Source organism: Heterocephalus glaber, unplaced genomic scaffold (genome assembly GCF_053883595.1).
Source record: "Heterocephalus glaber isolate CG9 unplaced genomic scaffold, H.glaber_assembly_v1.0 deba00001600, whole genome shotgun sequence".
Lineage (NCBI taxonomy): Eukaryota > Metazoa > Chordata > Mammalia > Rodentia > Bathyergidae > Heterocephalus > Heterocephalus glaber.
In genome coordinates, this window is record NW_028258372.1 from 19,912,978 (window position 1) to 19,925,369 (window position 12,392).

The following is a 12,392-nucleotide window of genomic DNA, read 5'->3' on the forward strand; positions in this document are numbered from 1 at the left end:
ACAGTCCCTCCCCATTCCCTGGGAAACATCACACACTCAGTTTTCGGCCCCAGCCCTAGCATATACACACAGAGATGGAAGAGAGATGAAAATTTAAACCAAGAGTAACGACTGCCTTGTCCTTGAACTATGTCTTGTACAAACCTTTGCATATTGCAAAGAGTCCAACTCATCCATTAAAGTACCACAATGCTCAGCCACCTGCTGTTATAACTCAAACCAAGTCTGTGTGTTCCCAGTGATGCTATGGTACCTTTATTGCAGGTTACTGTGCAGACAACAGAAAGTCAGTGAAGGGAGAGCAAAAAGACATATTGCTTTATGGAGAAGAGCCTAAGTTCTCACACATCCAAGTTTAAGTGAGCCAAGTTTAGGCAGAGTGCTTAGCAGAGTGACTAGAACACAGACATTTCTCAGTGAAAGCTTTCCACCTACTGAAGCTGGAGAACCTATCTTGGCTGGAAGCAAGTCTGTCTTCCAATGCTTTTATTATTTAACAGCCTGTTCCACCTGAGAAAGGAAAGGGAATATTTAATACCCACCCATCCCCTCCATGCATTCATTGACTTTCAGGCTGGGTGATTGGCAGAAAGGCATAATTGGGGGTCAAGGCAACTAATCTGGGCATCTGTACTGATGAGAAGTAACCAGATGGTGATTTAGAGCCACACTGACTGTGGGAGTGAAAATTTCCTTCTGAAGTCAGTACAACCCCAGACCCCAGAGTAATTTTCAAACCCTTTTAAGCATTTCTCTCTTCCTCTCCTTTTTAAAGGTCCAAATGTAACACCATAAATAGATACCCTACAAATCTTCTCCTCTGATGTCCAGTTGTTTCCTTATTCAGTGCTATCTAGCTGCTGACACTTTGTCCTGTAAAGGGGAAAAACAGGGCAACTTAAGAAGGGGGTGGTTTCTATTTATTAATATTTTTTTTAAGGCTAGATGACCATAGGTTGCCTAACCAGCTCGAAAAGTCTGCTGTCCAAAGACAACTCTTCTCCCCAGCCTTCTAAGCACAATTCTGCATATTTCAAAGGATTCTGGATTGGCCAGACACAACGGGCCCAGTGTGGTCTCAAGCAACCTGAAGGAAGTGATGTGTGTTGCCCCATACTGTTCAGCAGGAGAAGTGTTTGATGGAACATGTCAGGCACAGGGCAGGGGAAGAGGATTCTTAAGTGGTTAACATATTCACATGGTTCAAATTTAAAAGATCCATTCTTCCCAGAGGCAATGGCTATTATTAGGTTTTATATATATAATTATCTTTCTCTTTTAAAACATGAAAAGTAGCATAGCATAAACATTATATACATTTTTTCCACTTAGCCATATACCTTGGAAAATATTCCATACCAAGTATATCGTGAATTTCCCAGTTCTTTTTCTATGGATAAATAGGACAGTATTTGACTATCTGAACAAAGTACAAGCCCCCTTTGATAGTATGTAGGTTGTTCTTTCATAGTTCAAACAGTGCTGCAATGTATATATGTCTGTGCTCATAAGCAAGTATAACCGCAAGTTAAGTTCCTAAAAATGGAAACACTGAGTCAGATGGCACAAGCATTTCTAATTTGGACAGGTGTTTTCCAAAGAACTTGTACCAATTTTCTCTCCTGCCACAAATATATGAAAGTGTCTGTTTTTCTAGAACCTCATCAACAGTTTATCAATCATTTTATTATTTGCTAATTAAAAGGTAAATATGTATGTTACTGTAGTTTTCATTTTACACGTTAAGGCAAATGAAGGACAATCTAGGTTTCCCAAGCCAGCACTTTCCCTAAATTCTAATGGGGTCACAAACATTTCTTGAATCTACAAATAACAGACTTCATGTGTCTGTTCTTAATGGGAAGAAAGTGGCCCTGTGGACAAAACAGGGACACTGGAACCAGAGAGACCTGGGCTCCAACTATAGCTCTTCCACTTACTAGTTTTATGATCTTGGCAAATTATTTAACCACCCCAAACTCAGTCTCTTCATATGACAAATGGAGTTCATCAGACTTTATCTGGCACACAGAAGACACTTAACAAGCTTTTTTTTTTGGTACTAGGGATCAAACTCAGGACCTTATGCTTGCGAGGCAGGCAGCAGCACCCTTGAGCTAAATTCCTGGCCCTAATAAGCTTTTATCAGTGTCAATCACCAGGTCAGATTCAAACCTCAGGGCACTTCTCACAATTAACAGACCCTGAAATTGCCCAGCCAGAACCAAATGGCTCTTTGTAAAGTTTGCAGTAGATCACTACAATCACCCCTGGGCCTCGAGTGAAGACCGGGCTGTTCCTAGGCCAGGCTCCCCTGCTGACAGATGATGTTTGTACGCTGACCAAGACACCACTCATTTCCAATTACTGATGGGCAAGCTGGAGATAAAACAGATCCTTGGGCAAAACATAAGGGACTTTCTCCCAGCAGCACAATAGTCCATGTGCCTTGCCTTTCCAAGGCCACCCATGGCAGATGTCTAGTTCTAGCAGGAATGCTACCAGTCAGAACCAGCAGGGTTTCTAGCCATGCATGTGACCCTGGCACATGTTTCCCATTCAGGTGTGGTCCTGTCTCATTTCATCCCCAGGCTGGTGGAAATTATAGCTGTGCCTCTTCATTGAGTGGGGAACAGTGAGGAGAGGGCTGCTGCTGACTTTCATACGCCACAGCTGAACTACGAGGGCCACATTTAGTCTCTCTCTGGATGCCAAAGTGACACATATGTACATATAAGTACTAGCCAACATTTCCATATATGTACTAGCACGGGAGCTGGACCCTTTGGAGAGAGGCCGGAGAAATTACAACTGTTTTCAGAGAATGTACCTTTGCTCTTTCTCCCCTTTGGTCCGCCTCTGCCAGTTTGCAGAGAGGGGGCAAGATCAGAATCTATGGCTACCACATACTTCATTAGTACAAGACAGGAAGCTGCCTTTCACCCCACAGGACTTCAAACTCCAGTAAATCTCAAGCAAAGTGAGCGCACAAGGTCTGAAAGTCCCTCCTCACTGTCTCTTGCAAGGTATAAAACATGAGTGATTCAGATGCTGAAGGACCAAGCATGGTCCAGAGATCCAACTGAGAAGACAACAGTCTCTGCCAGTTACACTGCTGTTTCCCCAGAATCTGTCCCCTAGCCAGCCTCACCCCTAACCCCAGATCTCAGACCTCCAGCCAGGACAACAGTGGGGTCCGAGGCTGGGGGAGGGACAGCAGCCACACAGACTGGGATGTGCCTCAACTGCACACTTGAGCTTGGGGGTGGGATACCTGCGCCCACATCAAACTTGCTAGGAAGCGAAAACTTCCAGAGCTCTACACTTTGACGGAGTGAATAGGAATCCCCTTGTATGACAGAAAAACACGGTGGTATAAAGTAGACCACGGGTGCGGACACAGATCTGCCTCCCTTCCCTTTCTCGCTGCCCTCCCCGTCCCGGAGATCCGAGAAAGCCACCGTTCCAGGCCTCCCGAAACCCCACTCCACGCCCACCAGACAGAAGCCCCCACCCCCATCCCGTCACTGTGCTCTACTCGACCCCTGCTCTCGCTCTTGGGCCAAACCCTTCTCGGTGCAGCGGAGCGCAGGCTTTCCAGCGTCCCGAGCCCAGAGCGCCCCAGCCCCGCCGCCCGCCGCTACCTCAGAGGCCGGGCGCAGCAGCAGGCGGACTCTGCCCCGAGGCAGGGTCCGAATTCCCCGTCTGGCAGATACGGTAAGCAGGCGTCGGCCCTTGGCGGTCCTGGCCCCGGGTAGAGACGCCAGTTCTCGCAAGACCCGTTGCTGGGCGGCCCCGCTGGAGCCGCGAAAGCACGTCGGCCCTCGTTATTATTTAAAACTTCGAGAAAATCACCAGCAAGCCAAGCCCAGCTGGCAGCGCTACCTCAAGTCGCGCGCAGGGACCTGGATGGTCACACTGACCGACGGCGGCGATCGGCCTCCCCGCGCGGCCCGCCGCAGGGCCCCGGGTGGTCGCGGGCGCCGAGGCGCAGTGGCCGCGTCCCCGTGAGCTCTGACGGGGGTGGGGGGGAGGCACTGCGGGCCGATCCGTGAGGACAGGCGGAGGCGGTGGCTTCGGGGCGGCCCGGGGAAAGCGATCCCTCGAGTCTGGACCCGAGGCAAGGGCACTTCCATCTGTGGCCTGTCCTCGAGGCAGGAGACGCCCCACACCGGCCGCGTCCGAGCGAGCGGATCCCGAAGCGGAGAGGCAGGGCCGAGCGCCTACCGGACCCAGTCGGGCACCACCGCTGTCAAGGTGGGGGCCGGCGCCGGGAGGGGCTCCCGACCGCGCTTACCTGGGTGCAGAGGCGCCCTCGAAGGTGCTCCGCCGCCCAGCGCATCCGCTCGCGGCCCGTGGGGTGCGCGGCGGCCCCGCCTCGCCCCCTCCCTCCGTCCCTCGGCGGGAGAGGGGATCTGACCCGGCGCCGAGCTGAAAAGCTCCGCTCCTCCCGCGGCTCCCACGCTGTCCCCACGGGGTCTGCACGCGTCCTTCCGGGCGCCGGCGGCGGGGCGGCCCACGTGAGGCTCCTCTGTCCTCCGGCGCTCCGAGGCCGACCCCGCATGGAGCCGAGACCTCATCGCTCCTCCAGGTGGCCGGGCTGGGGGCAGGCGCCGAGCGACCTGATTGGCGCTGGCCGGAATCCTAGGAGAGCCCCAACTAGAGAGGCGATTGCCCTGGAGCAAGGAAGGGGTGCAGTGCGAGAGCGGGGCTCCCCAAAGACCCTTCCGTCAGCTCCGCTGCCTTTCTGCATAAGAAATGTAAACTCGGGAGTCAGGCGCCCGAAGGACTCCTCCTTGCAGGGCACTCTGCTGCTACGAGGAGGTCCAGCACGGAAGATCCTGAGAGAATGAGCATCTCGGGGACCAGAGTGTGTCGCTGTGCACTGGAAAGAGACCGCCTGGACAGCCACCCCCAAGGAAGGCTCACCTGCTTTCCTATTTCCAGCCACACTGTTTCTCAGAAGCCCAGTGACACCTGGATGTCCCTGCCGTGGAGATGGCGAGACCTGGCGGGGAAAGGCAGGAAAGAAGCAACTCCTCAACATGAAGAGAAACGTTAGTGGTGATTTGAATTTCTGATCTAGAGAAGAAGGACGGGTTGAGATGAAAGGAAACTGACTCTTTTTAGTGATTCCAAAACGTCTCAGTTTGAAACTTCGCCTGTTCTGGTCTGTTCACCTTTCTCCTAATGTTGCTTTCCAGTCTTGGTTGGATGGAAGACCAGGAGAGGGCAGAGATGGGATTACCCAGTACAAACCCAAGGAAAGTGTCTCCACTACATCAAATATGTTCTCCTCTTCACACCCAGGATAGTCAGAGTAGGGGCTCAAGGCAAAGGTCATCATAATAACAATTTGAAAAACAAGACCAAAAAATCCCTCTAAAACATGAAAAACCATGGACCCTGAACCCATATCCAACTTGTAAAGGAGAGGAGTAAGAAATGTAGCACCCAGAGCAACCTTCATTATTCTGACCTAACTCATCATCATTATTATTCTTTAAACAGACATTCAAAGGCAAACCACCTAGTCATTTCACCCCCTCTACCACTGTTTCAACGCTGCCCTTTTTTACACACTCTCTCTTCACAGGTTTCAAATATTGAACTCAGATTTTCATGAGCCATCTTTTTTTCTTTTTTTAGCATAGTCAAATCTCACACCTAAATTCCTCTCTCATCTCATCTCTTCTCAAAGGCAAAACACTGAAATAGCAGGGGCCTGTGATTTCGCTATTAACCATTACACAGAAAAGTGAATACATGGCAGCCTAGTGAATCATTGTAGGTCAGGCTCCTGTGTGATCACCACCCAAGTTATTCCCAGCACCCCAAACCTCCTCTCTCCACTTATTACTTTTCATAACTCCTTCCCTTCCTCCTAAAGTAACAACTACACGGACTTTATGCCAGTTCTTTCCTATGTATCTTTAGAGTTTTATCAATTTGTAATGCATTCGTAAACACTACAGTTTTGCTTGTTTTAAACTTCCTATGAATTGAATGCCATAGTCTGAATATTTTTGTGTATGTCTCTGCTTTAATGTGGTTATGTTTGTGGAAGACAGCCACTTTTGTTGCGTGTAATTGTAGTTCATCATTTTCATCACTGCTTAATGTCCCCTTGTATGAACATGTCCAGATTTATTTGTGTATTCTGGTACTATAGACATTTGGATCTTTCCAGCTTGGGGCTATACAAATAATACTGCTAGTGACATTTTTGTGTATATCTCTTGGTATATAAGTGCAAACTTCTCTTTAGTATATATATATATGCCTTAAAGTGGGATTGCTGGGGTATGGGGTGTGCTTATATTTAGCTTTATCAGAGAATGCCAAATTATTTTCCAAAGTGCTAATAAAATTTACATTCCCGCACGGGGCGTGGTGGCGCATGCCTGTATTCCCAGCACTCTGGAGGCTGAGGCAGGAGGATTGCCGTGAGTTCGAGGTCAACCTGGGCTACATAGTGAGTTCAAGGCCAGCCTGAACTAATAGTGAAACCTTGTCTCAAAAAACTTAAAAAAAAATTTACATTCCCATCAGATATTTATGGTAGTTCAAGTTGCTCCACATCTTTGGCAAAACATATTCTAAGATTTCTTTTTTTTGTCAATCTGGTGGATGTATAATGGTAACTCATTGTGATCCTCACTTCATATCCTTAATTACTAATGAAGTTGGCCACTTCTACCTGAGTTTAAGGGTGTTTGAATTTCCTATTTTGTAAAGTGCTTGTTCAAATATTTGCTCATTTTTCTATTGAGTTAATGACCTTTTCTTATTGATTCATAAAAGCTCTTCATCTGTTCTGGCTACCTGCTCTTGCCAGTTATAGACTGAAAATATCTTCTACTTATTTCATGGTATTTTTTGATTAAGGGTACTTTTTAAAATTGAAATTTTCATTTTGAGTTATAGATTCACCTGAAGTTGTAAGACAAAATACAGGGAGATTCTTTACCCAGTTTCCCCAGTGGTGGCATCTTGAACAGTGATAGTACAGCATCACAGTTTGGATACTGACATTGACACCGTTAAGATTCAGAACTTTTCTACCACTCCAGGAATCCCCCATGCTGCCCTTCTGTAGCCGGTACTTCCCTTCTGCACCTCTCCCCATCCTTACCTGCTAGAAACCACTTACTGTTTCTGTTTCCATTTCCAAAATATTGTGTTCTATTTGGATTTTTTTCCCCACTCGGCATAATTTATCTGAAGATTCAACCAGGTTGTTGTATCTTTATGGTTTAAATAAAAACCCCCGAAGCCCCATGTGTTCAGAGGTGGGGCTTTTAGAAGGCCATTGGATCGCAGAGGCACGATATTCATCTATCCTGTTCAGAGGCGGGGCCCGGTTAGAAGAGGTGGTTCCCTGGCTCCTCTGCTCTCTCTGCTTCCTGGTCGCCATGCTGTGCGCAGCTTTCCTCTGCTATGCCCCTCTGCCACGCCGTTTCTGCCTTGGCGCCAACTCACTGATAATCCTGGGCTAAAAGAAATCTCTCCTCCTTTAGGTTGTGGGTATCAGGTGTTTTGTCCCAGTGATGAAGAAAGTGACTAGGATATTGTGTGTATATCAGTATTCCCTTTCCTTTTATTACTGAGTAGTATTCCATGGTACAGATCTTTCACAGCTTGTTTAACCATTCACCAACTGGAGGACATATGAGTCCCCCCGACCCCCAGTTTTGGGCTACTACAAAGTAAAGTTGCCATGAACATTAATGGATTGGTTTTTGTGTAAACATAAGTTTTTATATCTTTGGGATAATGTTCAGGCATGCAATGCTAGATCATATGATAGTTACATGCGTTATTTTTTAAAGATACTGCCAGCCTGTTTTCCAGAAGAGCATTACCATTTTACATCCCTCTTTAGCCATGTACAAGTGACCCCAGTTTCTCCACATTCTTGCCAGCATCTGATGAGCTTTAACATATGAATACACTGAAAAATAATCACAATCTAGGTGATATATATATATATATATATAACCATATATACCCATCACCTCTAAAAATTTCCCTGTGTTTTGTTTTGTATGTGTGCTTTTGTTGTTTTCCTTTATAGTTACAGGGCTATTCAAATTGTCTGTTTTATAATGGATGAGATGTGGTAGTTTGTACTTTTTGAATTGATCCATTGAATCCAAGTTGCCAAATTATACATGTAGAGCTGTTGACTGTATTCCCTTTGATGACTGCAGTGTGTGTGGCTATGTCTCTTACTTTTTTCCTTGTTGGTCTTACTGTTACTAGAGTCAAATGTACTGGCTGCCTGCCATTGAAGCACCAATATTTGGCAGGTGAATGTTGGAGGCAAGAATCAAGTTTATTTAAGGCCAGCTCTGAAGAAGATAGAGAAAGTAGCTCTTTGAAGTTACAGTCTGTCTCCTTGGGCTTAGAGGGAGGGAGGGAGGCCATGAGATTCAGGCTGGACTGGGTGTTTGTTTGCTAGGTGGAGGGCACCTTCTTTCCATGTTCTGTGGCTAGTTACTAAAGTTAACATCTTAATTATTTCAGGTGAGGCTTCTCCATAAAGTTTACAATGCCTGATTAAAGGGAGGAGATGCTAAAGGAGTAGGGAGGGAAGATGCAAGTAATCCTCCTAAGGACAACTTTCAGAACAGGCTTCCCTGTCACATTGGTAGAGGTTTGTTACTTTTTTTTTTGGTACCAGGGATTGAACTTGGGACCTTGTGCTTGCCAGGCAAGTGGCGGAACCAATGAGCTAAATCCCTGCCCTTGTTACTTTTATGGATTTTTTTTTTAATTACTAGGCATTGAGCCCAGGGCCTTGCATATGCTAGCCAAGTGCTCTACCATTGAGCTATAATTCTAGCCTTTTTTAGTTTTCATTTTGAGGTAGGATCTCTCTCAGTTGCCTGGGTTGTCCTCAAACTTAAGATGCTCCTACCTCAACCTCCCAAACAGCTGGGATTGTAGGCATGAGCCACCATGCCTGGCTGCGAATAGTTTCTTAATTACTAATTCAATCTATTTTCTTCTTATAGGTCTATTCAAATTTTTCTGTTTCTCTTGAATTAGTTTCAATACCCTGTGTGTTTCTACATTAAATATATTTTTAGAAAGTTTTTTTAATTAAAAATATTTATTACAATAAAAGATAATTGCCATTAATTCCCATAAGATAGAGTACTCAAGTACTTTCACTCGAAATACACTTATCCCATCATTCTTGGCAATGTATTTTTATTAATTTATTTTTTATTAGTGCATATTTGCCATATATAATGTCCACATTCCTTACATGGAGAAGTTTTTCGGGGATCTTTTTTTGGTAGAATTTGTTCATTTTATCCGGGGTATCCAATTTTTTACTGTACAATTTTTCATAATATTTCTTTATGTCTTAGCTACTTGTCAATGGAATAAAATACCTGACACCCTCAATTTAAAGGACAAAAGGTTTACTTTGGCTCATGTTTTAGAAGTTTCAGTCCTTACGTGGTTGGGTGACATTGTGGAAGGACCTTGGCAGAAGGAAGCTGCTTGCATCAAGGTGGAGAGGAAGCAGAGGGGGGAGGAGGGAACGGGGGAGGGAGATACACCCTACCCAGTCACACTTCCAGTGACTCGCCTCTCCTGACCGAAGCCCCACATCACATTTAGCTATAGTGTACCCGTAATTCAATCACCTTCCCAAAGCCCTGCCTATGAGCACATAAGGCTGTTGGGGGAGATGTAGCTATAAACCATAACATTCCACATCCAACCCCCAAGATTCATGTGCATCAATGCACATGCAAAATGCATTTAGTCCATCTCTAAGAGTTGCCAAAGTCTTAACAGTTCCAGCATTGCTGTAAGTCCAAGTCCAGAGTCTCCTCTGAGACTCAAAGCACTGTTAGCTTTGAGGCCCTGTAAAAATAAAAAAGAAAGTTAAATACTTTCAACATACAATGGCAGAGGGTAAACATTCCCATTCCAAAAAGGAGGAGTAGGTGAATAGAAAGAAAGTAGACCAAAGCAAGACCAAGACCCAGTAGAGCAAACATTAAATCCTGTAGCTCTGTATCCAGGATTCAGAGCAAGTTGTGGTAACAAGATGTGAACTCCAAAGGGCTTGGGTGACCCCACTCCTGTGGCTTTGCTGGTTGCACCTCACTCCTGGTATCAAATTTTGTCTTGGTAACTTTCTTCATTGCTAAGGCACAATACCTGATACCCACACTTAAAGAAGGAGAGGTTTGTCTCATGTGTTTTAGAGGTTTCAGTGCATAGTTGACTGGCTCTATGACAGAAGTTGCTTGGCACGGTGCCATAGTGAAGGAAAAGCTGTTCCCTCATGGCAGCCCGGAAGCAGAAAGTGAATGCTCGAGCCATAGGGGGAGATTATGCCCTTCCAGATCATACCCCCAGTGACACACCTTTTCCAACCAGACCTCATCTCCTAACAGCGAGTTAGCCATCACCTTCCCCAAACTCTGCCTATGAACACATGAGGCTCCTGGGGCACATCTAGATATGAACCATAACATTTCATAATCTTTTTATTTCTATAGAGTCAATAGCAATTCCCCTTCTTTCATGCCTGATTTTAGTAACTTGAATTTTCTCTTTTTTCTTCATCAGTCTTGCTAAAGATTTGTTACTTTCGTTGATCTTTTCCAGAAAGCAGTTTTTCACTTTGTTGATTCTCTATTATTTTTGTATCCTCTATTTTACTTACTTCCATTATAATTCTTATTCTTTTTTTCTTTCATTTTGCTTTGGATTGAGTTTGCCTTTTTTCCATAATTTTCTAAATTGGAAGTTCAGGTAATTGATTTGAGATCTTTCTCTGTTTTTTTTTTTTCTTCTTAAAACTAGGTGTTTATGAGTAAAGGTTTCTTCCTAATCCTTGCTTTCACTGCATTCCAGTTTTGGTATGTTTTGTTTTCATTTGCACTTATCCCAAAATATTTCTGATATGCCATGTGATTCCTCCCACGAGTCATTGGTTATTCAAGAGTTTGTTGTTTAGTTTCTTCACATTTTTGAATTTCTCAAATGAATTTCTATGATTAACCAATTTCTTTCCATTATGGTCAGAGAATATGCCTTCTGTGATGTAAAATGTTTAGAATTTTTTGAGGCCTATCTTGTGGCCTAATATATTGTCTAGTGTGGAGACTATTCCATATGCACTAGAAAAGAATGTATATTACACTGCAGTGTTCTATAGAGCTATGTGGTTTCTGGCACTGTTCAAGTCTTCTTTACTCATGTGTAGTTGTTCTATCTACTATTGGATATTAAAATATTGGGTATTAAAATTTTCAACTTTTATTGTTTCATTTTCTATTTCTCCTTCATTGTGTAACTTTTTGCCTTGTGTATTTTGGAGTTGTCTGTGAAGTTTTCACATGTAAATATATAGGGAAAACTTTTAAAGTTTCACCATTAACTATGATATTTGCAGGAGCTATTTTTGTAGATGCTCTTTACCACAGAGAACTTCTTAACTTGATGGATTTTGTTTAATGATTGTGCATTGTTCCCACTTTAGTACCTATGCCATTTTACAACATAATGTTATTCTCCCATGAAGAGGTGAATCTCTCTTAGTTTTCTTGAACCTAGCTGAGCACTTGCCAGTAGAATATGCACCAAATGCACTCCGACAGGCCATTTAAAACAAGAAGCCTTTTCATTTACAATTCCTGGAAAAGAAACTTTTGTCTGTACTGGCCAAAGGTACAATCGTTCAAAACTGTGTATGATTCTCTGAGCCACCCTGTACATTCCCAAGACTCAAGTAAGACAATCATAGTTTTAAAAACATTTTTAAGGAAAAGAATGTTTTAGTTACTTTCTTGTTGCTAAGACAGATAACCTAAAGGAGCTAAAGGAGCAGAAGTTTATTTTGGCTCACAGTTTATAGAGGTTTCAGTCCCCAGTCCACTGGTTCTGAGGCAGGGCAGAGGGGCATTGCAGAGGAGAAACAGTTCATGGCTTGGCAGGTAGGAAGCAGCAAGCCATCAAGGGAGGTGGAGGAAATAGATATATAAATATAAATTATAAATATATTTATATATATAATATGTATTTATATATATATAAAATATAAAGAATATATAATTTATAATATAAATATATATCTTCATCCTCCTCTTCCTTCTTCCCTTCCCTCTCTCTTTACATATATATGTATATAAAGAATATATATATTCATATTCATATTCTCCAGGCTATACCCACAGTGACCACTTCTTCCCATCAGGCTTCACCTTCCAACATCACACCCAGCTATGAATCCATCAGTGGACGAATCCAGGATCATATCCACAATCTAATTACTTTTCAAAAGCCCCACCCATGATCCAGTTATTTCCCAAAAGCTCCAAAAGAGCACCTGAGGCTTTGTGGGGGGGAGTCTAGAT

At 44.1% G+C, this 12,392-nt stretch overlaps 1 protein-coding gene across 1 annotated transcript in view; it reads right to left on the reverse strand.

Annotated features, from left to right (window-relative positions):
* Positions 1-5,018, reverse strand: part of LOC101721507 (protein FAM163A) — a 116,675-nt gene extending 111,657 nt beyond the window's left edge. The window contains exon 1 of the mRNA XM_004853318.4: positions 4,298-5,018. The gene's annotated coding sequence lies outside the window, so the exon portion shown is untranslated. The remainder of the gene's footprint in view (positions 1-4,297) is intronic.
* Between the last annotated feature and the right edge of the window lie 7,374 nt (positions 5,019-12,392).